Genomic DNA, 26704 nt, shown 5'->3' on the forward strand with positions numbered 1-26704 from the left:
AAGAGAGAATCTGGCCTTTCCTCTTCCTGCTCTTGGGACTGCCAGCACTTCTTGGCTTGTGGCTGCATCACTCCCATCTGCCTCCCTGATCACACTGCCTTCTCCTCGTTGTCAGCTCTCCCTCTGCCTCTCTCTCATAAGGATATACGCCTAGAAGGAATAATACTATCACTATTCATCATAGCCACCCTCATAACCCTCAATACCCACTCCCTCTTAGCCAATATTGTACCCATCACCATACTAGTCTTTGCCGCCTGCGAGGCAGCAGTAGGTCTAGCCCTACTAGTCTCAATCTCTAACACATACGGCCTAGGTGACTGCATCTAGGGCCCATTCTAATAAGCTGTGATAACCTCTTCATCACAATATCCTTAACTTAATCATACCTATAAAGACCTTAAATTTTTAATGATTTAATTGTTTTTAATTAAAAAGTGTCTTTTCTTAGGTTCCTATAGACAGAAACCTTTTTTCTGTATCAGGTAGTATTTACAGATTCTAAGGATTAGGACCTGACGTCCTCGGAAGACTATTTTTCCACATGAGTTCAATAGTCTTGAATAAATATCATTTATATCTCTTTTCTTCTTTTCTCTATGTTCTGAAATTTTACAATATAAGATGCAAAAATATGTGGTCTAATATCATAGTTTTAGAGAATTAAGAAGGTAAATTCATCCTAGAGTTTGGATCAAACAAATAATATTTAGAAGGAATATATCATAAAGTGATAACTTTGTATGTCGGTATATATGTAAGTGTGGGTGTGTGTAAATCATTAAATTTCCATATATATACCATATAATTTTCTACCTGAAATGTTGTGAGTTAAATTGAAAAATGTAAATTATTCCTACATATCATTAATATTATAAATTCAGGATCATAGTTATTTATATATTTATTTTTAAAATTCTGGTTGAAGCATTTGGTGAAACAGTTCCAGAATTGAGTTTTTTATTCTTTCTATATGTGGAGCATATGGTAAAATTATTCCTATTTCTAATATGAGTTTGGTATTTTATTGTTAAACTCTAGAAAACAACCACCTTTTAACCAAGAACCTTTGCCCTCTAAGACACACTCAATTGTATTTTACTTTTGCTACCAACATTTAGGGGTTAGTTTACTTTGTGTCATCATATTCCACCAATATTCAAAAGATTTATCACTTGGCAAGAGTTACTGATGACACTCCATGAGTAGGAAACCTCAAATCTTGGTGAAGGGCAGGCACTGAGCTTCTGCTAAGCACTCTCACTAGCTAAGAAACTTGTGCTACATACTCCATGTGCCCTGTTTCAGTTAGGACAGGCTATGATATCGTAACAAATAGACCTCCAAATTCAGCTTCTCATGTTTGAGGGAAAAACACATCTATCTCTCTTTTGGACAACAGTCCAGGATGAGGGTTCCAGGTCAGTGGGAGCTCAGCTATATGCAGTGGACCAGGATGGCAAGGGCTCTCCTGAAAGGACAGTAGAGCCCTTGCCATCCTGGTCCACTGCATATAGTCTGCTCCATCTCAGGAAGCCAGAAGGTAGAAGGGGATGCAAAAACACAGCAGTGCAAGAGCTTTAGTATGTGGCCACACAGAATTGCAATGGAGACTGGGAAGTATAGTCTAGCTGTGTGCTCAGGAAGAAGAGGAGAAGGGATTTTGGTAAACAGCTGGCAGTCTTTGCTGCATGCATTATTTCTGCCTCAGCAAAATAAAAGTTGACTATGTAAAACAGAGGTCATGTGTGTAGAGGTCATTGTGTATACCCTTGGGATATACACAAGCATTCAAACCAATGAATAGTGAGAATTTATTCTACCCAAGCAACTATTTATGCCGAATATTCAGAAGGGGAGGGGAGCAGGAAAGAAATGGTTTATTTTCTTTAAATTATTGAAAATATTAGCTTATATCAATTTTCTCAAGTGATGAAAATGCAGGGGTTAAGCCTTTATTTTTTTTTAAAGTAAATATTAGTATTATGTAGTATATGTTAAGAAGGTTTTTTTCTCTTCATTTCTTAATCTATTGAGGGAAGGACTAGGCAAAGGAAGTTAGGCTTCTTTTCTCAGGGGGCCTAACTGTTGGCCCAGGCTGGGTTCCAAGAACGAATACAAGGAATGGTAACTGGTGGGGTTGTCTTTTTGCTGAATGAAGAGAAGAAAAGAAGAATTCCAAGTCTGTTTCCCAGGCACAGGAAGGACCAGGAAGCAAGGAAACTTCCAATTTTCAAGTCCACTGAGCAGAATACAAGAACAGGGTCCAAAACAAAGAGTTCTCCGTTGAGAACCGGCAAGATGGAGCAAGCAAGTCCTGCAGGCAGGCTGGGCCTGGAGAGGCGCCAAGAGGCCGCAGCACTCTTGGGAGGAGGTTTTTCTGGACTCTTGAGGAGCTGAGACTTTTATATTCCAACCCTGCCTTTAGTTTGAGGTTTGCCTCCTCCCTCCATTTGCAGAAGAGTAATCCGAAGCTAAATCATTCATAACATGAGAATGCTGATCTGTGTCCAGCCCTTGTGAAGGGAAAAGAAAAGAAAACAAAACTTCACAAACATAATTAGTAGAACCACCTATAAAACCTAATGTTAAAAGAGAAATTAGCTTTCATGGAGAGGAAGTGTGATGGCATGACACAGAAATTAAGTGCACTGAATTTAGATTTGAAAAGAGTTTGATTCAATGCATGTCCCTGCTTCCCAGTAGTCCGTGACCTTGGGCAAGTGACCTATACTCTCTAAATCTTAGTTTCCTTATCTGTAAGATGGGAGATGAAAATAATACCTAATTCATATTTTTTAAGAACTTAATGAAAGAATGTTCAAATGTATCTAATAAGGTATAGGAACTCAACACATGCCAGTTAAACAAATTTCTAATAATTGACTTTCTTATTTCTTCCTTTCTGGGTAAAACAACTGTCCTTTGTATACTTTCATTTTTTGGAGACAGAGTCTCACTCTGTCTTTTTTTGGAGACAGAGACTCGCTCTGTCATCCATGCTGAAGTGCAGTGGTACGATCTCGGCTCACTACAACCTCTGCCTCCCAGTTTAAACAATTCTCCTGCCTCAGCCTCTCGAGTAGCTGGACTAGGACTATAGGCGGGAGCCATCATGCCTGGCTAGTTTTTTTTTTATCTAAGTAGAGATGGGGTTTCACCATGCTGCCCAGGCCGGTCTTGAACTCCTGAGCTCAGGCAATCCACCTGCTTCAGCCTCCCAAAGTGCTAGCATTACAGGCGTGAGCCACTGCACCTGGCCTGCCCCTTGTATACATAAAAAACAATCAATCAAATCTTCCTCCATGACCCCTTAAGCACTATTGAGTAAAGGTGGGATCTTAAGTTGTGACAACTGATATATGTAAAATGTCAATTTAAGAACATCTCCTTTCAGACGTGAGTATTTCCCTGCAAACTTAGGTTTATGTCTAAGATCTTAAGGAAATAAATACTATAAAAAGACATAGTTCAAATAATGTATTAATAGAAAAAAGGTCCATAGGAATATCTCAGTGTTTTCTTTTATATGAGATGTATCATATGCTAAGAATATACCATTCTCTAGAATTTATTATTTTTCAAAGTATTCTTTGAGAGTCCATCTCTCCTGTTATTACTTTGTCCAGGTAAGTGGGAATTTCATTCGTGAGGACTCCAAGTCCTATCTATGGAGTCCATTATCACTGGGCATGCCAGTACATCTTCTGGCAAACTGTGACAACAGTCTTCATTGGCAACAGAGAGAACAAAAGAGGATTTTTCTAAAGGTGATGAGGCAGAAAAGGGAAGCAGATGGCCCTGAGGAACACGGAGAAATGTCAAGGGAATTGGCCTATCTTCTTGGCACTTTGAGGCCTGGCCATGAGGGGTATGTGCCTGTTCATTCCCTCATGAAAAGCGGAGAAGGAAGGATCTAGCCGATTGCACACTAAAGATAACTTGGAAAAGGAACTTGACAGTCCTAGGGAAGAGGAGTTGCAACATAAACTGGAAAGCAGATGAAATCCACTGGTGTGATGAAATTAAAGAGACTTCCCAAATATGCTGGGAAAATCAGTGGAATTTTCAAACCATTGCAAAATTGTTTCATAAGAATTAGATTAACTAATATTAACTTGTTTCTGGTATGTGTCCAGTACTGTGTTAAGTTTGACATGCTTTGCTTCAGTTAATACTCAATCTAGCCCTAAGGGGTAGGCACTAATATTGTCCCCATCATGCAGACTGGAAAATTGAGATTTACAGAGGTTAAGTCTTTAGTCTTAAGTAATTAATGGAATGCAAAGTACAGAGCAAAGATCACTTACCCAGAACTTAGCTAGGAAAAGAAGTGTGTTCATAAATACACTTGTCAGTGATATTTAAATTCTAAGAAAACTTTGCTCACATCTTCTTGAATGAATTGATAACTAGTATAATGTCTGGAAAGGCATGTTTCTCTGAGGTCACATTGCAGCACTTTCAAAAGGGTTTCCCTCAAAGGTGTTTCATCTATTAGTATCAGCAAAAAGATCTCACAGAATGACTAATTTTTAGTAATTATGACCGGCAAGTCTTTGTTGAGTCACTCTCTTCAGAAGTAACACCCTGATTCATCAGATCTGTTTTTAACATTAATTATATTTAACATCTGACATCTTCTTTACCTCTCTCCACATCACTGAATGCTACGGAGAAAATAAGGTAAGGCAAACTCAGGTTATGATTAAAATAATAATTGAGCATTAGTGAATTAAATAAAGTAAAAATTAAATGGATTCAACATCCCGTGAAGCAAAAAATAAAACATCTTTCATTTCATAAGGTAAAAAAGAACATGAATTTTTCACAATGTCTGATGTTAATGTTGTGCATGGATCGCATAATATAAATTAGATGCTTTTATATACAAAAAAATGGTGTTTATGTGATCATCCTAGGAAGTGAGATGAGCAAGGTAGTATCTACTTAAAATAAGCTGCCTTTCTATTAAATAACTCATTGTAAAATTGCAAAATGACTTACAATGAACAGCTACAACTTCTAAAATTGTTACTAATGTTTCATTAATAAAGTGTGCCATGGCCTTTCATTAAAGCTGGGTAGTATATGAACCCCTGATGCAGGTATGCAGAAAGATGTCAGCAACACTAGATCAGATGGACTAACTTGGAGAGAAAACTTTTTTTCCCTTGATAGAACAAAAATGTCTGTGGTGACCATTTGTTGTTTTTTGCCAGTCCTGTATCCCCTCCCCTTGTTTTGAGAGTGTCCCTCTGATTTTCTGGGGATCTGCCCATCGCCATTATGAACCATCTTCATGGAACTGTCAAAATATGGATCAAAGTGCAAAGGGGCGAGTTGGCACTTCCTCCCCATCCCTACTCTCACTTGCCAAGACCGATCAGATAGAAGTCCCAGGAATCTGGCCCAAGGACAGAACATGGTTGGAGCTGAGTTTTTTTTTTTACTTTTATTATATCTTCCCAAAGAGATTGTATCTATTTCTTCACCCAGATCCCCACCACTGCTCTGCATCTATCTCCCTGGAGGTCTGGTTGTGCTTCTATTTCTTAGGTATTGAAAGCTGCTCCACATTCTTCCACTAAATCCCACTTTTCTTTAAGCTGGCCAGTTTCTGTCTGTTGCTTGCAAAGAAAAAGCATTAACTGGTATAGTACAATGTCCTTTCTTTTTTACTGAAAATCTTAAATGCTTTTACATCTAAATGAGATCAAACCTTTCCTGAGAATGTTCTTAAAAAAAAATAGAACATTTTCAGTGTATGATCAACTCTTCTAGATGAAAACAAAAATTACCAGAATTTAACCTCCATGTCATAATAGATACAAGTAACTACACACAGTAAAAACAAAAGAGTTATCTCTTTTATTCTTCATTTCTTCTAAACCCTTATCATTCTGAGTTATCATCACCGCATGGGGGGTGGGGGTGGGGAAATTTAACTCTTTTCTACTTGAACTTTTTCAAAGTCTGTCTTCTAGTATGTTGTTAGAGTCAGTGAGAGGTTGTTGAAAGCTCTCTTTCCAGGTACTAAAAATAGATAAGCTGTATTTCTGGGTTAGGCTAAATGTATGTCCTAAAGATATACTCTAAAGAATGAAAGCATTTTTTTTTTAGACCATTCAAGTAAAATTCACTTAGTTTTCAATTATCTGACCACTTGGAGTTGAAATGGTTAGCAGCTTGAGGTTTGAATTGATTAGATCAATTGAACATAGATCCAGCCATTCACTGAGGAGTGACAGTTACCAGGCCAGGTGTGGGGACTGCCTCTCCTAGAGCCAACATACTAACTCAGCTGAGACTACCCCAGATCTCTTATTATGTTCAAAAACAGCACACATCATATCTGTTTGTTTGATGAAGTATATATACAGAGAAGTGTCTAAAGCATATGGACAGTTTAAGAATGATGATAAAGTAAATACAATCAATATTGATTTTTCATTTATTATATTCAGCATTTTACATCACCTACTGAAAGCTTCCCAAGACTATCATGGCCAAAGTTCCATGCCTGTCGTATGATGACCCTTAGTCATTGTCCTTATCCCTAAGAAAGCACTTATCCCTCTTTGATCTCTTTGCCCAGAACTCACCCATGCACCAGCACTCATGCACAAAACTCATTAAGGACATGGAGTGTACCTTATTTCCACTGTATCACCATGCCCAGGCATGTGGTAGGTCACTTAATAAATAACTGATGATGAATGAATGAATGAAAATAAATATGTGACCCATAATTGTTTTCAAGTAGCTTAGAGTCGGAGAAGGGAAAACAGTAAAACAGTTTAATACAATTTGCTAAGTGTTTTTGATAAGGAGAGCCCAGGACGGGGGCGATTCAGATTCAGACTGGCACCCACCTAGCCCAGATCTTCTTGGAAGTGGTGTACTGAGCCTTGGTGGGAAAGCAAGTGTCACTAGTTGAGTAGGGTGACAGAAAAGGCATAAAACAGGAGGAACAAGAGTTCTGGCAGCTTGAGTTGCCATTAAATGACTAAGGTACAGTCTAAATCAGAGGTTCGTAATCCATCTCTTCACTTGTGCTTTTTTCTCTTCTGGCAAATGTCTTGAAAGGAAAATCCAAGCCCTTGCTTTCAGAAGGCTTGCCACTTGGTTTCCTTAGAGTTTCCACCAACATGCTGCCTTGTTCCCCTGAGAAAACCTAACTGAAAGGTTCTGTTTGAATTACCTAAATCCCTCCATCTCCTCCTATCAAGTTTTTACCCAGGCCAATTATGGCTAATATTGCCATTTTATAAATGATTCCAGCAAATGCTTTTCAGAGTTCAAATTTTAAAATGCCATCTCTTTTAATATTAGCAAAATGATGATTCAAATTGTCTCTGACAAACTCATGATGCTCACCTCAAATGACATATTCTGGATGAATATTTATTTCCTCTTAATTTTTGTTCTTTGATGTTGCAAATTCTTGAAAATGCATTCCCAGGACAATATTTGTAAGGTAATATGCACTGCACAATTTTTTAAAAGTCCAGAATGTACTGTCTTTTTCCGGGACCAGCCCTTATTCCTTCAGAGGCCAGGTAGTATTTCCTCAGTGGCTCCCTGATTCAAGCAGCAATAACTATACAAGGAATGTTTCTTACTCAAAAACCTGGTCCTTGGAGTAGCAGCAGAACTCAGGTTCTACCCTGGGTCTATTAAATCATTATCTGCATTTTAACTAGATCCCTATGTGATTTGCAAAAGGTTTAATCTAGTGCACTTACTCTATATGATTGTTAGGGAATGTTTGGAGATACACTATTGAGACAAAATCCTCAAATTCAGGCTCAATGGAAAATAGGGTAACACTGACTAGTGAGATAGTGATGACCTTAGGAGTAAGTATTTTAATTGCATCACCAATCTAAATCCATCTCAACTCTCCTTCATCTTCTCTGACTCTATCAAACCAACTATCTTAAATTTCCCCACAACATAATCTTTCTAATTTGGTCAGGTCAAACTTTGCATTGTCTTGCAAATGTTGTGTGTCTTTACTTAGTGTAGTAGTCAGGGTTCTCCAAAAGAACACAAGTAATAGGATGTGGTCACACATACATGAAGAGATTTATTATAAGGAATTGGTCATGCAATCAAGGAAGCTGGCAAGTCCTAAGATTTGCAGGATGAGTCGGCAAGCTGTTGACCCAGGAGAGCTGATGGTTTAGTTCCACCCCAAGTCCAAAGGCCTGACAACCAGGACAGTTGATGGTGTGGTCCATTCCAAAGGCCAGCAGGCTCAAGACTAAGAAAGAACTGATGCTTCAATTTGAGTGTGAAGGCAGGAAAAAAACACCATGTCCTAGTTCAAAGGCCACCAGACACAAATAATTCTCTCTTAGGGGAGAGTCAGCATTTCTGTTCTATTCAGACCTTCAACTGATTGGATGAGACCCACTTACATTAGGAAGGGCAACCTGTTTTACTCCTTCTACACAATGTTAATCTCTTCCAAACATCCTCATAGGCATACCCAGAATAATGTCTGCCCAAAAATCTAGTTACCTTGTGGCATAGTCAAGTTGACAAATATTTATAATGTCCCTATCCCATGGAAATCTCCTCCTTCCACTGCACATCTTCGTAAAGCACAGCTCAAGCTTTTTTTTTTTTCCCCCCAGGAAGCTTTCCCTAACTGCCCTTCATAGATTTCTTCCTTGTCTCAATAGCCTATAGCACTCAGAGAGTCAGTACTAATTGTGGTAAAAAATCTGGTCCTTGGAATAGCAGCAGGGTGATTTATTGTTTTTATTTTCTACTCTTGTTTTTGGTGTGTTAGATTTATCTCTACCCAATTGGTAATGTATTTTATGATAGCATCCATCTAAAGGCAGTTCAGTCACATGTTTACTGCATACCTCATAGTTCTCAGATGCTCCCCAAATCCTGGCTAATTGATAGTTTCATTTATTTTCCCAATTAAGTTCACAAAAATATTTATCTTAGTATTTTTTTTTTTTTTTTTACTAATTAGAAGATACCAGAATATCCTTCCTGCAAGAATTGCCAGTGAAACTTGAGTATTGTTATTACATGTGCACTAACTGGGAACTTCTTGAGACTCTGTTGAATTTTTATAGTACCATTTTGTTTAGTACATAAAAATGACAACAGTCTAGAGTGTCATTGAATTCCCACACTGATACTGATTTTTCTGAAAAAAATGTCAGGAAATGGTCTGTTCATATATGTGGCCTACATGATATTGAGTAGGAAGGAATTATGTTGTAATGTCCTAGAGTCACTGCAGCTGGGCAGTTGAGAAAAGATTAATGACAGCACACAGAAAGGACCACAGTGCTGCACAATGAGAAGGTTTGTTTCCAGTCCAGAGTCCAAGCAGAAAATGACTCTTCCTACCCAATGGGGTTTAAAATGCTCATTGGTTCACTTCAGCAAATCACAAACTGACCATGGTCAAAGAGATAAGATTAAGGTGACACAGCAATTGCAGGAGAGTCCAGAACTCTGAGGCACCTGTAACTCTTCCTGCAGGACATTTATTAGGTCTCTTGAGCACACAAGGAGGAAAGTGATGGCCATGTAGGGGAGAGTTAGGAAATAGGAGAAACAAGTAGATCTCGGTTTAACCCAGTCTGTATTCCTGTCCATCAGACCAGACAGTTGCCATTGCCAGACCTGCTGCTGGTCTGGGCATCAGTGTTTGTCCTCTTAGCAGCTCCAAGGGTTAGATCCACCAAATTCTCTCTGGCAATTACATTGGATCATCAGCTACCTAGTCTTTGGTGGACTCATTCCCATGCTTATTACACTTTCTCTGGGACTTTTCCCTCTTAAAAACCCAATCCTTACTTACCTAGACTGTACACTTGAAAGAGAAAAGAGGACACTAAAAAAAAAAAGAAAAGAAAAAAAAACTGTGTTTTGGGAAGGCCTGGCCAATATTTGCAGAGTCTGGTGCAAGAGTATAAATGGAGGTCCATATACTATCTGTCTAAATATTTAAAAGTTTAAATTAAGCCAATGAGCTCTTAAATGAAATACATTCAATCCTTCACTACAAAGGAAGGTTCAAATTCAGGATGCTTGCAATCTTCAGAGGTCCACACTGAAATGTGGCAACAGGTAGGGGAGACCCAGCCATTGCCCCCAGGCCTTCTGATTTTGCTGGATCTCTTAACATTCTTGCTATTGGCTCCATATGGTCTGCACAACAAGCATGAGTGCTATGTGAACATCCATGGTGGCCTTTAGGTGTAGTACCATCCACAACCACCCTCACCAAACAAAAACAAAAAAACACACAAGCTAGCTGTTCTTAATCAAAATCTTGGGATTTGGCATAGTCTACCCTTTGGAGAATGGATAAGGCAAAGAGGCCACTACAGGTCCAATAGGTTCAGAGCCTTTCAGGCAGAGAATTCTGGACTCTCCAGAATCCAGACAATAGTCTTAGAAGTGGGGTACACAGACTTAGTGGAAAGGGACATAGCCAACAGATATCTAGAGACAAATCTCAAATGTAGGAGGAGCCCAGGGCAAGGGGTTCTCTTCCCGAGCTCAGGGGCAGTACTGAGGCTGGGGGTGGGAGGCTGAAAGGGGATCTTATACATTAGGACAATCATTTGCCACCATACAGCAGAGAAAAATGCAGAGAATACAACCTGATGGAAAATTCACACATATACTACTCAGGTCAGAGAGTTAAGAGCTGTAGTCTCAGGAAATTTCCACACAAACAGGCATTTGGTATTTTCAGCTGATGCTGGAAAAAAACTCAAGTCCTTCACACAGAGCAATTGGGAAAGCCTCCATATACTTGGTGTCGAATGTATAAATGAGAATTCAGACCTTCCTGTGATTTTAGTAAATTCTCTGAAGCAAGAGGCAGACTCTCAGCATAAGCAGGACAGGACACAAAAAAGAGTGTTCCCAGAAGCTAGAAAAGGAAGAATCAGGACCATCTGAGGTCAACAATTACATTCTTGGTCACAGTTCCTATGATACACTTTTATGGTTTATGGTATAGCAAAATTGTATAGTTTTCTTTCTGAGTCAGTATTCAATCATTCTGAATATATCCCATTGTTATGCTTATGAACCCTCTAAAAGTTGTATTATTTATAGATACTTACATAGGCAGTAGTGTGTTGGAGCCAGCTCGGACTAGCTTAGAAGAGTCAACTGTGCACGATGCTTTTCAACTCTGTCTTCAGGGACTTCAGGAGCACTGCTTAAAACTGGCCTTGGTGTGAGTACTTTTAATACCGTGGAAATTGGCAAACACTGAAAATCAGGGCTTTTCTTCCCCTGGAGAGCCTTTTGTTACAAATGTACCAGCACACCACTGTACCTAGGCCTAACCTGGGAAAAAATATCAGATAATAGTTCTCTTAATTAATAAGGCTAATTTCTGGGTAGGCTACATATTTATCACCCACAAACACAATTTATGTATTCATATCTAAATCTTATTTGAATATATAGTTGTCCAAAATACTTTAGATTTTGTTTTTAAAGGTTATAAACCAAAATACCAGTGTTTAAAAATTGTTGATGTTATCTCCTAGATAATTTTATCCAAACATGGTTTTAAAAAATGATTTATTGCCCAGAAAGGCAATAAAAATTAGTTCTGAGTTAGAAAAATGGGGGAAAAATTCTCCTGCACCTGGTCAGAAAGTGCTATTTAGCTTTTGAGAATAATTTTGAAGGGCACAAAGGCATTCTCATGTTGATGGTTTCACTCTGGGGTTTGTTTTCTGAAACTGCCTAGAGCACCAAATCCAAAAAAAAAAAAAAAAACAGGTGTGTGCATTTCCTATGGGAATCTGTCATCCCTCTGGTTCTCCTCTCTTCTAAGAAGTAAGAAAAATTCAAATTTCCTCTTTCAAGTCATGCTTCAACACGCCAAGGGCAGACACCACACACCTGCTCCTCCGTCCCAGAACGTCAGTCATCATCAGCGGGAAGGCAGGCAGGGACAGGGAGCAGGCACGGGGGGACTGGCAGCCACCTGAAGAACCGGGCACAGCCGTGGTTGTTCTCTATGTCTGGTGGCGGAAAGTCACAACATTTGGAAAAGTCAGAACTGCAGAGCAAGCTAGCTACTTAATTCCTTTACTGGAAATAAAGATGGAAAACAGTTTTTATGGCTTGTCAGCTTTCAGCAGGTTGGGAGAATACTAACCACACGTGCCATCACTCCATTCTTGTGCTAACTTATTTACACCATCTGCGGAGAAAACCACGGGCTAGAAGGAAATTACCTTGACAACTTCTTTTGCCCAAAGAGCTGTTGTATTTTCTCAATGCTCTAGTCTAGACTTGCTCCAAAAACACATTTGAGATGTTGCACTGGAAAGTTTCTCATTTGAATTTACGAGTTCTGACCTGGCTGGGGTTAATTTGTCTAACAAAAAGTAAATACTTTCATTCCTAACCAAATTTTAAAGGATAAATATCTTTAGAGTAAGCATTATAATGTAGGCACCCATTAATTGACTGTAATTGGTAGGTTTAAGAATGAGCCCCCAAAGATAGCCAAGTCCTGAGCCCCCAAAGATAGCCAAGTCCTAATCCCCAGAACCTGTGAATGTGTTCTGTTACTCGGCTAGAAGGACTTTGCAGCTGTGGCTAGGTTGAGGGGTGGGGGAAGAGGGTCCTGGATATCCAGCTGAGCCCAATGTAATCACAAGCATCCTTGTAAGAGGGAGGTGGGAGGGTTAGAGTGAGAGAAGCAGAGATTTGAAAACATTACCCTGCTGTCTTTAAAGATGGAGAAAGAGGGGCCGGGCGCGGTGGCTCACGCCTGGAATCCAGCACTCTGGGAGGCCAACGCGGGCGTATCACGAGGTCAGGAGATCCAGGCCATCCTGGCTAACACGGTGAAACCCCGTCTCTACTAAAAATACAAAAACTTAGTCGGGCGTCGTGGCAGGCGCCTGTAGTCCCAGCTACTCGGGAGGCTGAAGCAGGAGAATGGCGTGAACCCGGGAGGCGGAGCTTGCGTCTCAAAAAAAAAAAAAAAAAAAAAAAAAAAAAGATAGAGCAAGACGTCTGAAGACCAGGAATACAGGTAGCTTCTAAAAGGTGGAAAAGGCAATTAAGTGGATTTACCCATAAAACCTCCAGAGGAACACAGCCCTACAGAGACCGTGATTTTAACCCAGTGAAAGCCACTGTGGACTTCTGACCTCCGGAACTGCACAAAAATAAATCGGTGTTGTTTTAAGCCACGAATGTGATATATCAGAAGTAGGGAACTAATGCATTTACGAAGCAAGACCTAAAAGTCTGTTTAACTTTTATGGAGGAAATTGTATCCAAAATTTACAAAATTAGGGACCATATGATTACATTTCACCATACACTGTCACAATTATAAGCAAATGACTATGCACGAGGTTATACTCAAGGTGTTTGTGTTTCAACAACAGTGTTTTCATTTTAATGCTAGAGGATACGTTTTAGAGTTGAGAAACATACCATACCATCAGTACACATAGACATATTTAGAATATGAACGCAGATTCAGCACTGCTGAAGTAAACAGGTTGCCAGTTAATTCTGATAACTTGACTTTTTGATGAGTAAAATCTCACCTTCTGTGGAAATGGAGTTTGCGTGCATGTGTGCAGTTAACTGGAAAGATTGTAGGAAGCAAACGAGCCTATTTTAAGAATGTTCTCTAAAACTTCAAGGGAAGTCGAAGTTTGATTTTCACTCCCTACCACCTCAAAAATAAAACCAAAAATAAGGCAGGGCCATGTGGCAGGTAAGGTGCCAAGGTGTGCAGGGGAGGGGACAGCCCAATAGTCACTGGCTCATAAACAGTGGTGAGTGAAGCTGATGGGGTACCAGCAGAGCAATCTCTTCAGAAGCAGGCAGTTGAGGCTCGATCCTACAAATGGGCCCTAAGCCAAAGACTATGGGTTTTCACAAATTTGTCTCTTACCTTAGAAACCATGAGACCAAGTGAGACCAAAAACAAACATCAAAAAAACAAAAACAAAAACAGAAAGCCCCCACAATTCTCTGAGGCTTATTTTGGAGAGAAGCTCTAGCCAGCTGCCGCAAACTTCTCTTTGTTACTGTTGACATATGGCGGACGGATGTAGATGCACTGGGCTGAATGTGGAAGGCATAGTGAAAGGTGGCAACCCTGTGGAAAAAAGCATCTCTGATGTTCATGTACTTAACAAAATTAAGGTAATGAGATGTTAGATGGCCATTTCTGAAGCCTGCTACCTTGACAGGATTTGGGGAAAGTATCTGGATTGGGGGACAAAGCGTCACAAACTCTGAGTCACCAGTTTCCCTTTATTTAGCAATTAGAGGGTTATTTAGGGAACTCTGGATGTGAGCCTCAGGACTGCGCAGTGAGCCACGTGCAATAGCAGTAAGTCCCGACCCATATCCACTTGGCCTGGAATTGGTGAGTAAGACCCTTAGAAAAGCAGTACTCGCTGATAGTTTTCCAAAGAGTACCAAAAGCTAGAAACTCCTGTCTGGATGAATAAGGCAAGGCTGTACTGATGCCCTTGTGTGGAAAGGCTTGTTTGTTTTTGTTTTTTTTTGATGTTTGTTTTTGGTCTCATTTGGTCTCATGGTTTCTAAGGTGAGAGACAAGTTTGTGAAAACCCATAGTCTTTGGCTTAGGGCTCATTTGTAGGATCGAGCCTCATCTGCCTGCTTCTTCTGAAGAGATTGCTCTGCTGGTACCCCAGCAGCTTCACTCACCACCGTTTATGAGCCAGTGACTATTGGGCTGTCCCCTCCCCTGCACACCTTGGCACCTTACCTGGCACATGGCCCTGCCTTATTTTTGGTTTTATTTTTGAAGTGGTAGGGAGTGAAAATCATTACATTAATTTCTCTGTCTCCACTCAGCTGCTCCCAACAGACCATTCTTACCTTTGCAGCAGTGACCAGCGTTCTCCATCTCTTACTTTCATGTCTACCTAGCTGGTGAGGCTTTTAAAAATTGTGCATGAGAGGAACATGCATCATTCCAGTGTCGCCTCTCTTCCCTCCCCCCGCCCCCGATATTAAAGCTGCTCAATTTAGACCCTGAATTAGTAGTTTGTAAACTATATTGATTCACAGACCCCTTTTAAATTCTAATAAAAGATGTGCATACATCCTCCTCCCCTAGACAGGAGATTGTGTGTATGCAAATACTTATACACCAAGTGCAACATATATTTGCATAAGCTCACGAATTCCCCCAAAGTTCATTTACAGAGGACCATGTGAAAAAAAAAAGCCCTCACCTTAAAGGATTATTTCACCCTGTTTTGGGGTTGCCAAGAGCTTTAAAAAGAGAGAAGGAGTGCAGTGATGCATGTGTTTTTTTTTAAAAAAGACAGCTTGGTTCTTTCTATGAGTTGTTGAAGAGTTGAAAAGCAAATAAACGTCAGTGGATCTGAATCCCAACATTGTTTAATGACAACCCTGCCATATTTGCCAACTTGCTGCTTAACAACAATCCTGTTGACACTGTGTAAAAAGCTTTCCAGGTCCTCCCAGGTAAATAACCCACTCCTACCGGTCACCTGGCCGCCCAGCTGAGCTCTTTCATGAATACACACAGAATTCATGAAGATGAGTCATTCTTCTGCCAAATGTACCTTGATGTATTATAGCTTTTACTTCTTCATGCTATCATTTCATACACTAATCTCACAAAGACGATTGTAAGAAGAAAGTCAATTTAAGTAGAAATCTATGACTGAAATGATATAAAGAATAAAATGTCCCTATTTGTGAAAATTGTAAACGCCTAACTTTTCTGAATCATTTGGGTTTGCATTTCTCTAGTATGTGTAGCATATTTGATAAATGAAAAAAGATTTTTTTTTTTTTTGGTGAGAGGAGGGATTTATTTCATTTGCTCCTGAAGTTAAATCTCATGAATTCATGTGAAATTCAGTGATGTGTTACTGGGAACAAAAAGGGTAAGTTGTTTTATTTCATTAAAAATTATAACAAAATCATAGATTCATCATAAGCAAATGGGAGAAGCGGTAGGTTTCCTTAGGAAGAAAAAGAATGGAGCAGAACTTTTGATGAAGAAAAAGAATTGTGGGGTAGAAGGTAGATAAACAGCATTGTGCTGTTGCTGGCTGGCTCTAATGGTAATTTGATCGCTCTCAGAGCAGCAGCCTGGCAAGAAGCCTAAAGGAGCACAGAACTAACCCATGGAAGAAGGGGGTGGGGAATGGAATTTGTTGGATTCGCTAATTAGGCCCTTTCCTAACAGCCAAGAAGGAAATGGATTACCTGTGGCTGTGACTAAGAGACTTATGGCCAACAAGCCAAGTTACCTGCATGAGGTTCTGCCAAGAAGTATTAGACTAACTCCAGCTTTCACAGTGGTTTTACTCAAGTTTGGAAAACAGGCAGGAATATCTGGAAAAAGTCAGGTGACAGTTTTAACTTTGAACAGCAAATGAAGTTAACAAAAAGATTTCCCAAAGTCAAAAGTGATTTAAACTGCTAGAATAAATCTTAAATGCCAGAATTCAGATTGGAGGCAGAAAGATCAGCAAAGACAGGGCTCTGCTATGTGAGAGGAGCCTGAATTGAAATTGCAGTATAATGAAATTTTAGAGGACAGAGGCATATTAGATATTTCATTTTCCCCTCACTCTTGCATCTTGCATATGAGGAAACTCGGGTTCACAGAGCTTCTATGTCACTATATGACTTACCTAAGATCCTATACTTGATGTCAAACCTAATAGGTTATGGAGTCCCTGAGGACTAGTTCGGGGACACTGAAAATAGAGAAATGGATGCAAGAGGTACTGCAATGAAAAACCAATGCTGATTAAGAACAACTGAAGAAGCTGCAACTTAGTGGAAAAGACACCAAATTGTAAGCAGGTATTGGCATGATTGACAACTAATTTTAGTGCTTTATTCCCCATGGAAGGCTCTTTTTAGCTTTTTCTTGGGTTAGGAACTTTTTTTTTTAAGTACATTCTAATCACCCTTTCTATAGCCATGTCTACAGAAAACCAAAAACAATAGACATAGTGAAGTGGTTTTTACCACTACAAATTGTCAAGAAAATGACATAATCTATACTGTTCTTCTTATTTAAATAGAAAATCCTTAGAAATGTTATTATATTATTGGTACATCTCTAGAATGACTTAAGATAGGGACTTCTAATTACTTCTAGTTATAAATTGAGAACAAATTTTAAGTGGAATCTAATTATTATTAGATTCTAATATTCTCATAAACTTTATCTAAGGAGCTGAAGGTCTAGAAACCTGCAGTAAAAAGAAAGGGGCACCTTGGCTATATTGTTAATATATATAAATCTTAACTCTTATAGAACACTTTCCAAAGTTTTTTAATATCACACAAAAGTAGGGGAAAGACTTCTGGGAAGTTTTCTGCTGTTTAATAAGGAACTTTGTGTATTGGAATGTCAGTAATATTATTGAATCAAGAAAAATGGATCTGTGGTCTGTATATTTAAAGTTCATTTAAATTGTTAAATGATTATCTCAGATGTCACTATCTTGGAAATTGTAGAAATAAGACACCTTCAATATTACTATTATTTTGGTGTTTTGTGCTCATAGATACAGAAAGAGTGATTTAAGAAGCACTATAAAAATATATGGATATTTCCAGGCCGGGCCTGGTGGCTCATGCCTATAATTCCATCACTTTGGGAGGCTGAGGCAGGCAGATCATGAGGTCAGGAGTTCGAGACCAGCCTGGCCAACATGGCGAAACCCCGTCTCTACTAAAAATACAAAAATTAGCCAGGCATGGTGGCGGGTACCTGTAATCCCAGCTACTCAGGAGGCTGAGGCAGGAGAATCGCCTGAACCCGGGAGGCAAAGGTTGCAGTGAGCTGAGATCATGCCACTGCATTCCAGCCTGGGCGACAAGAGCAAGACTGTCTCAGAAAAAAAAAAAAAAAGATATTGCCAAGGAAAAGCTAAAAAGAAGTATAAAATTAGCTCTAAATCATGCTAATAGGTGATCTCAATTTGGCATCTTTTTTGCTAATTAGTAATTTATTCAATTGTTGTTTATCTACAGTTAGTTTTTCATAGTCTTGGATTAAAACACAATGTCCACTGACATAATGTAAAGCCATGGTAAAATTTACCAGAGCCCCTGATTTAAGCATTCTATTAAATGAATCCAAAGATATTAAATGAAAGAAGTGGACTTTATCCTTTTTATTTTCATAATTTTCATTTTATGAGATAAATTATTTTAATTTTACATGACCATTTAGGTATTTCAATAATGAGAATAAACCATTTGAAAATAAGTCAGTGGTAGTAGTATATAAAAGCATTTGACATAAAGGAGAAAATGTCTAACATATTTTGAACATCTCTTCAAAAGGATATGATAAATATTAAGTATTATAACAACATAATTTGTTTTGCTGTTAATCACCAAAGCCCATAGGATAAAACCTCACCTAAAGGCTGTCTTCAAAAGAGACAGAAAGTACAGAAATATCAGTGGATATTTATGAACTATAAATTCAAAACTGTAAAAGTATATTTCAGAAAAGAAGCACAGCATAGTACATCACTTATATTTTAGATATTCATAATTTGAATATTACATAGCCATAGCATTTGAAATAGGAAGCATCGAAGAAGTGGTTGACAGTGGCTATTTAAGAACTAGGTCTTGTTTCTTAAGCATGAAATGGCAACAGCAATGACGGAGCAAGTGTTGAATTCATTCTGCCAGGATTTGGGAATAAACTGATGAAGTTCCAAGCAGAGTGACTCTGCATATCACTCCCATCTCCAGGAAGCTGCCACAGCAAGGGCTCTCAGTTATGTTTCCAGTCGAATTATCAGAAAGTAAATGTGAAATCAGAGCATGAACTTACCCTTCAGAGAACTTCCATATTACTCATGGTATTTGGACAATTCTAACCCCAAATCATGCAAGGGAGGCCTGGAAGCAACCAGAGTTCACCTTCAGTTGCTGGCACTTGAAACGTACTGGAGCCAACCTACAAATGCCAACATATTTTCTTGTATTCTCCTTTTTTTTCTGTTTAAAATTTATGTCAATACGCACTAATCATTTTACCATAAAAAGATTAAGTCCTTTAAAATACACGAACACATTTAGAATTTTTGTTTTATTTATCAACTTCCAGCCTATATATGTTTTTGTATTATACATTCTAGTGTTACATATGTCAGGCGTCTCTGAGTCTTCCTCCTCATGTGCCATGCCGGCTGCAGCTTCTGCTCTCCTGTGGTGTTACATACCTGTCCTACATAATTGCAAATTATCTAATTGCAGATATCCTCATTGTACCAATAGTGAAAGAAAAAGGCAAAGTCACTCAGGTCTGAGAGTTATAAACCTGAACAGAAACCTTGGTAATCTCTGGGTATTAATAACCTTAATAATCTTTTATTCAGGCAACATAATATTACCTATTATAATTCCAATAATACTATGTATAGCATCTTCTTTTAATCACTGCAAGATTAAATATTATGAATTCACAGCACCATGTAAATTCCAGTTTTGGATGGAGTTCTGTAATTGTTTAATCACAAACACACAGACCCATGAAGAACCAGTTTGTTAAGAGAGAGAGGGAGAGAGGAAGAGAGCACTTCCATTTGATCTTGAATAATGTAATAAAAATATATTTAGTATCACTTCTGTGAGAAAACAATAGCATAATTAAATATACAGTCTTAATAAACATCAAAATCTCTATTTTATGCCATTTGTAAAAATTATTTGGGATAATCAAGAGAGCTCAGATGAAAAAGTAATAGCTGGAATTGAGCATTTGCTAGTCATTCATTTAACCGGTACTCACTGAACAAATGGAAAGCACTTGAAGGAGAAGAGAGATTCCTTTCCTTTCCCTAGACTTCAACCTTTCTACTTCATAAGACTAGACCTCTAAAATGTTTATGTACCCACTTGCCTAGACAAACATTCATATAATCACACTGGTTGGTGCCAGTGTGCGTGTGCTGTTGTTGGGGATGTTGCTGATGGGGAAATGGTACAAAAGGTGGGCAGAGAGCAGAACTGTTACGTAGAGATGGAGAGAAATTGGGACAACTCTCATTAGTTTATTCATTCATGGGTTCATTCATTGATTTATTCAATCTTTAATTTATTTCATGTAACATATTTCCTGAGAACCTACTGTGTTGCAAGCATTGAGCTAGCACAGCTATCCTCCTTTCAGATAGCTAACTAGCCAGCTGAAAATGAGTTGCTGTAATTTTACAGAGGAAATAACTCAAATAACAACTTGTAGTATTTTCAGTAGTTTTAGTAGTTTGCTTCACTAACACAAAAATGTATTTTTTAAAAAAGGGAAAAAAACTGAGTGGTGCAACAAAAAGCAAAAATACTTTCCTAATTACAGATGTCCATCTGTGGGTCTATTAGTCTTAAATTACCAGTGATTAAATTCCAATTGTAGCAGAGAAACAAGCTTCTAGGCAGTTAAAAAGAAAAACAACAAAACCAAACAGTGAAACAGAGTACAATGAATACGGGTAATTTATCTATCTCTACATTTAAGCTATATCTAAGAGCGAGCCTGTCTCCTTGCACACCTTTTCTCTGCTTTCAAGAAATAAGACAGTGTTTTCAATGAAGTTATGAATCTCTTATCCAAACAGCGAGCTCGAGTATGAAATATGCCTGTTAGCAAGTGATAAACACTTTGAAAGGAAATTTTGATAAATTTTCTCATTTGAAGCCAGTTCCCTTTAAGAAGCTAGACATATGTTTTATGTGTAATTACATAACAACAATTCTATAGAAAAAAATAAATCTCTTTCCAGAGTTAACGAGATCCTTTCTTTGCAAGAAGTAGAGAGTAGAGTGCATTCCTGCTCTGCAATCCTGAATTTTGCTCAGGGGCATGTAACAGTATCTGAGCCTGCAAGGGCACCCGTCTTCCTACCAATTTCTCAGCCCATTACTAGAGTACCTTAGGCATCAGCTGAGGTGCCTTGTCTTTTTCAACTCAGTGGAATGGACTTGAGCCTTATCCCACACGTGGTGGTAACCCCATATTCCTCATTCTTACCATAAATTCTAACAGGGAAGGGGAAGGTGAGGATGGTATGTGCTTTTCCTGGCCAATTCTGACTCTGAATTGCTTCTTCTAAGGTTACGTTATTAATTGTGATGCCTTCCCACAAGAGCTGTGTCTGTACTGTGCCACATAACCCCTGAAGCTGAATAAAGAACTTTCTCCTTGATTCCCCCAGCCCTCCAAAAACATCAGGTGAGTGTGTAGCACTTTCTATTAAAGGTCTGGGGATAACAAGGCAATTTATACAGTTATCCCACTGGTGCTGCTGCTTCAGAGCTTTCCTCAAATTTCTATTCCTTTCACTTTATTAGACAGAAGAGTTATGCTCTCCACCCTTGCATAACCACAGACACATCAACAGGCTGGTGTAAACAAGGGGCTATCTAGTATTGCTCTTTCCCTGTAGTGGTACTAGAGAGAGCCACTGAAATCCAGGTCTTTGCTTTAGTCAGCCCCAATTAGACTCTCCAGAGAAGGGAATGGTATTGATTGACTTCTCTTGATATGAGTTTGTCACTCCCCATATAAAGCAAAGTAGCTATAGTTCCTTTGGGTTTAAAATAACAATTTGATTTATTTCCATTATACTAAATGGCCTTCAGTATTACAGATTTTGTTTTGCCTGCCACGGGATCACAAGCAAAGCCTTCTCCATACGGACAGGCTTGGAGACAGCCTCAAGACTTAAACTTTCATTGGTCATGTCAGCATACTGTAATTTACTTTGTGCCCACATGATACACCTATATTCATAACAACCAAGCAAAATAAGTACTAATGTTCCCTATTTTATAGATAAGGAGACTGAGGTCAGAGAAATAACTTGCATAAAATTACATGGGAAATGGGAGCAGGGACAGATGTGGAACTGAGATCTGCCAGCTGGCAAGGCTGTGTGCCCTTTCCATCATATCCTGGTTCTAGGAGAAAAAGACGTTAAGCTGTATTTTCCAAAGTATTTGATCTCCCAACCCTGGGAAACTTTGTTTTTAAGACTTTCTCAAACAGCCTCTCAGATTCTCCCAGCAGGTGATGAGGTCCCATTGTAAATGACCCAAGGACAAATAGCTCGTGACTTCAAAGGAGGCCTCTTCAACCCAGGGCAAATTCAGGCCTTCATTCCAGGGGTCTGTAAGCAAGTACTGAGTGAAGAGATATCCTAAAATCAATTGGTAAATTGCATGTTTGAAGTAAACTAAAAACTAAATTTCAGGGTTGATGCTGGCTTTGGAGGAGATGGGAAAATCATTTGTTTGGAGACAAGAAGCATGTTATGCCGGTAGATGTGTGCACATATGCTTCTATAAGTGGGTACATGCATTCCCACTTTTCCTGCCAAGTCTTTAGAAAACGACTTAAGTAAGAATGGAGAAATGTAGCATTGTAGCTTCCCTACAGTTTGTGTTCATTTTGTTTATTGCAGTAAAATATATATATAAAAAATGTAAAATTAATTTCTGAGTACACAATTGAGTGGCATTACATATATTCACATTGTTGTGCAGCCATCACCACCATTTAACTTAGCATAATGTTTTCAAGGTTTGTGCTACTGTTTTAATTGTTTGCCTCTTTGCAGTTCCTCTTTGCCAACCCTGGATAATGGCAACAACTTCTTTAGTGGCATGCTGCATGCTCTGTTTGGTCATGTCCAGAGATACCCAAGATAAAGAAGTTTGATAAATATACACATTAACTCAGCAAAAATAACATGGTTATTTTCATGAATATTGCACTTGGGCACATCAGCAAAATTCAAAAGTGATAAAAGGTGAGCATTGTATATGAATTTTGCATATGTACATGGTAATATTTTGACACTAGGAACAATATTTTAAGTTGAAATGTCTATATTTTAATTTAGTAAAGATTTGGCAAGCCCCTGCTATATTAGCAATATCAAGATAATGAGATAAAGATCCCACTCTCAATAAAAATATAAAATTATACATGTTTCTTGTGCCCATCATCAGCCATCGTTATGAACATCACTCTGAACTGTTATGCACAATAAGATAACTAGAGGGTTAAAAATGAAGGTTTTACTGCTCACGTTGAATATTATTTTTAGAAAAGAAAGTCATCTCTATTATAGAGGAGGCATTGTGGTCTACTATAATGGCAAGCATATTAAAAACAATGCATTCCTGCTGAAATAATGCTTAGAGCATAGTCAACAAAATAAGCAGGCTGCTGAAAAAAGTTTAAATGTCATATTTCATTAATTCTAAGACACATTTCCCCCTGCTTTTAGATCTCTCTAATTGAAAGGCATCTTACAACCTATAGATGAAATCTAGTAAATAGAATAAGATAAAAAGTATCTTAGTTTCTTTCCTTGGGTTGTTTGCCTTTCTTTTAAGGGAAGGTTTGTTTGACTATTATGTTTTGTTTTTAACAGCTTGTTTATGAATCTTCCCTTTTCTAGCATTAATGATTGTGTGAGCCTAGAATTTAAATGGTACAAAACTCTGATTTTTGTTTTTATTCTTTGTTCTGACCATTACTGAGGGGAGTACAGGACACTGAAGCAGAAACAAGGTCTGAAAGTGGCAATGTGGACCTTGCTCCTCTGTGGAGGACTCTGGTACCTGTCTGTGTCTGAATCTTGCCACTTCCACTTATCTAGCTTTGCGATCTGGAAAAGATTAACTTTAGCCTCTCTGTGCCTCAGTTTCTTCAAGTGCTGAATAATGGTGTCTACCTCATAGTGCTGCTATGAGGGTTGAGTTTAATATAAGTAAGCCCTTAGAATAATGCCTGGCACATACTAAATATTCTCTCAACTTTAGCTGTTAGCATTGTGCCTCACTTCCTTGGTGATCTCTTTAGATCCCTGTTTAACTACGTCATCATATTGTGAATGACTCCTAAAATGCTATCTTCAGCATGGGCCTATCCCCTGAAATCCAGGTGTCTATATCCAACTGTTTACTCCATTTGGCTATCTAAAGTTGTCTCAAAATTAACAGGTCTCTAAAAGAACTCAATTTTTTTTTACCTTCATTAAACGGTTTCTCCTCCAATTTTCCCAATCTGCATAAATGGCCCCAGATCATCCGTAAACCACTCTCTTTATCTGCCACATTCCACAGTTAAGCTATCAGCAAAGTCTGGCAGCTCTGCCTTCAAAATACATCTAGATCTGACCATTTCTCATGACCATCATAGCATTTACCTTGATTCAAACCATTGACTCCTTCCTGAACAATTGGAGTAGCTTCCTACTGATTTCTCAGCGTCCACCTTAACTCCTATAATCTTTTATCCAGAATGATCCCTTTACATTATGAACCATCATCATGTTTCTCCTTTGCTCAAGACCCTCTAATCACTTTTCATCTCACTCATGGTAAAAGCTTTAGTCCTAGGGAAGCCCACACAGTGGCATCTGCCTTGGTTCCATGGTACTTCTTGCTCCTCCTCTTCCCCAACTTGACTCTGCTTCAGCCACATTGATTTCTATAAATGGCTCATGCACCATCCTGCTCTTGCTATTCCTTCCACAAATGGTCAGAAAGTTTTGCTCCTTTATTTTCTTCATGTCTTTTATCAAATAGACCTTCCTTCCCTGACTACCATGAGGAAACAGTATCCATTTCCCTCCTCCTAGTCCTCTGTTTCTTACTTTATTTTATTTTTCTTCCTCACACTTATCACCACCTGATATGTTATCTATTTATCTCTCTTTCTCCTTGAGATCAGGGACTTTTTGTTCAGGCTGTATCCTTGGGGCCTAGAACTGTATCTGACACATAATAGGGACTTAGTAAATATTGAATAAATGAATGAATAAAATAACTGGTATGTTTTGAAACATGACTTTGTTGAGACCCTCCTTAAAGTGTCTGGATTTCCAACTGCAAATAGATTTGTAGTTATTACATGGATTTGTGAAAATTTTAAGATTGGATTAGAAGGGCTTTTTTAAGTCAGTAGTTTTTTTTTTTTTTTTTTTTTTTTTTTTATTCTATCATGTTTTCCTCCAGAGATTTGGGAGCTGTTTCTCTTATTCACTTGTTCAGAGCCAATGAATGTTACCCTTTAGTTTGCCAAAGTGGTTGCTGAGTGATGAGGCATTTCATCCCTCAGGGAGCTTTAAGTACTGCCCGCACACCATGTATAGTCACTGCTGGCTATGATCAAAACTGTGGAATTGATCAAGTCAGAATCTCCTACTAGGAAGTACAGGCAAGGGGCATTCAGACTCTGGGTCAGCTCTGGGAGCCTTTCAAATCTTCCCATTGGCACTTGTGTGAATTTCTAGTGCTCATGAAAGTGAGACACCCGAGGGAGTCTGCTGCCGTCTAATACACCAAAGGATTCCCATAGAACTTCACCCACAACTCTGCAGAGATCCAGGTCTCTCTGGCAATGGAGCTCATCATAGACTTTTATAACTTAAGTTCTAATAAAATATTATTTGAACCAAGAGAAAAATCCCTTGTGGGTTTTACTGCTGCAGCTACGGCAGTAAAGAACTTGGCTTTTTCTCATTAGGGTGATTTACCTTTACAGGCTATAGAACCATTGCCTAGCAATGGGTTAAGAGCTTGAAATCAGAGTGATCTGGGTGCAAATCTTTGCTAAGATGATTACTACCTGAGTGAATTTAGACAAGTTACCTAACTTTTCTAAGCTTCAGTTGTTTAAATTGGTTAAATGATCAGTTGGCTATCTCACTGAAACCCTACTGGCCAAGTACTTAGTAAATCACCTGGCTTAGCTGGTTGCTGTCATTTTTATCTTTTAAGTACCTTCCTTTGCCTTACATAATCACTAAAAGTATTCAGGAAAGTATTCTACTTAAAATATAGCATAATTTTTATTCCTGATTTATGATGTGCTAAAATGTAAAATGCATTACATCCCAATTGAAAGTAACTTTATAGTTTCCTAAATTATCTTAAGGTGCCATAATCTATGTTACTTAGATTTCAAGTGTCATTTTATAATCATAAAAAGAATTAATGTGAAAATTCTATTTTCTATTTATATATAAATATGATGGCTTATTTTAATCAATTTAATATAAATGTAGAAAATGAGCATATTCTGACAAATATATACATGTAGAAAATTTTTAATGTGAATACCCTAGCTGAGTTCAGGGCACATAATAGATATTTAAGAAATGTTGATGTCCCCTCATCCCAACATCTACATAAACTTTAACATAACCTGAACTTCATATAGCAGTCCATGACAAAGATATTAGTTTTTTAATGTTTTGAATATTAAAATAGTTTCTATTTTTAATATTGCCACTTGGCTATCTGACATCTACAATTTCTAGTGCAGAAAATAAGAGTTGTGTCTATATTTTATTATCCAGAGTGGTCTCTTTAAATTGTGAATCATTATCTTGTCATTGCTTTGTAAAACTGTCTGCTGTCTGCCAAGATTCAGCCATTCATGTATTAATGCAGCCAATATTTATTAAGTGCCTGCTCTGTACCAGGTACTGCTCTAGGTGGTGGGCATACAAGTATGAACAAGAAAGACAAGGTCTTTCTCTCTCAAGAGGGTTAAATTCTAATGTGGAATGATAGATCATAAACAAGCAAAGAAATAAACAACCAAGATAATTTCAAATTTTTCATGAATGGTAGAAAAGGCTGA

At 38.4% G+C, this 26704-nt stretch overlaps 2 long non-coding RNA genes across 3 annotated transcripts in view; both read right to left on the reverse strand.

The window, feature by feature from the left end:
* Nucleotides 1-1939: 1939 nt before the first annotated feature.
* On the reverse strand, nucleotides 1940-12997 carry LOC104005365 (uncharacterized). The gene is made up of 4 exons (XR_678633.3): nucleotides 12746-12997; nucleotides 11917-12038; nucleotides 11121-11349; nucleotides 1940-2516 (listed from the first exon to the last, which is right to left on the reverse strand). It is a non-coding gene; the product is annotated as an uncharacterized LOC104005365 (long non-coding RNA).
* Nucleotides 12998-15839: 2842 nt separating this feature from the next.
* The window catches only part of LOC134808069 (uncharacterized), a 58176-nt gene continuing 47311 nt past the window's right edge, over nucleotides 15840-26704 (reverse strand). For both annotated transcript variants that reach the window (XR_010150238.1, XR_010150237.1), the window contains one exon: nucleotides 15840-19003. This is a non-coding gene — a long non-coding RNA (uncharacterized LOC134808069). The remainder of the gene's footprint in view (nucleotides 19004-26704) is intronic.

This window comes from Pan troglodytes, chromosome 13 (genome assembly GCF_028858775.2).
Source record: "Pan troglodytes isolate AG18354 chromosome 13, NHGRI_mPanTro3-v2.0_pri, whole genome shotgun sequence".
Classification (NCBI taxonomy): Eukaryota; Metazoa; Chordata; class Mammalia; order Primates; family Hominidae; genus Pan; species Pan troglodytes.